Consider the following 978-nt stretch of genomic DNA (forward strand, 5'->3'; position numbering starts at 1 on the left):
ACCTCCCAAGTGATCACGGCCCGTGGTATAGCAAGGCAGACTGACAAGAATGTTGGGCCAATGATGAAACACTAGCATCCTATACTAAGCAATTAGGATTGCAGGTAAGGTATCAACAGATGTAGCGACAATGTCAGGCTATGCATCAGAATAGGATTAACGAAAGCAGTAACATGCTACACTACTCTAATGCAAGCAGTATAGAGGAGAATAGGCGATATCTGGTGATCAAGGGGGGGGGCTTGCCTGGTTGCTCTGGCAAGAGAGAGGGGTCGTCAACTCCGTAGTCGAACTGGGCAGCAGCAGCGTCGGTCTCGTAGTCTACCGGAGAGAAGAGGGGGAAGAAACAATGAATACCAAGTAAACAGATGCATATCGATGCATGACATGTCAAGAAGCGATGCTAAGCGTGCCCTAACGTGGTATAAGGTGGTACTGGTCAAGGGGGAATCATCCGGGAAAGTATTCCCGGTGTTTCGTGTTTTCGGGCAGAGGAGCCGGAGGGGGCAGGTTGCGGGTTCGATAGGTTAGGGGGGTGTGGTGGACGAACGGACTGCGTATCCGGAATCGTCTCGTCGTTCTGAGCAACTTTCATGTTGAAAATATTTTAATCCGGATTACGGATTAAAAGATATGATTTTTAAAAGATTTTATTAATTTCAGGAATTTAATTAATTATTTAATTAATTTCGAAATTGCATTTATGACATCAGCATGATGTCATGCTGACATCATCAGTCAACAGGGTTGACTAAGTCAACCCGGACAGGTGGGTCCCGCATGTCATTCACTATTAACTTATTAACCTAATCAAAGTTTAACTAACCTTAGTTAATTAAGTTAATTAATGATTAGTGTTAATTAATTCAGAATTAATTAGTTTAATTAATTACCCAATTAGTTTAACTAATGATTAGGGTTAATTAATCCGGAATTAACTAGATTAATTAATTGCTTAATTAATTAATTAATTAATTA

The sequence above is a fragment of the Triticum aestivum genome, chromosome 4D (assembly GCF_018294505.1).
Source record: "Triticum aestivum cultivar Chinese Spring chromosome 4D, IWGSC CS RefSeq v2.1, whole genome shotgun sequence".
NCBI classification, from domain to species: Eukaryota; Viridiplantae; Streptophyta; class Magnoliopsida; order Poales; family Poaceae; genus Triticum; species Triticum aestivum.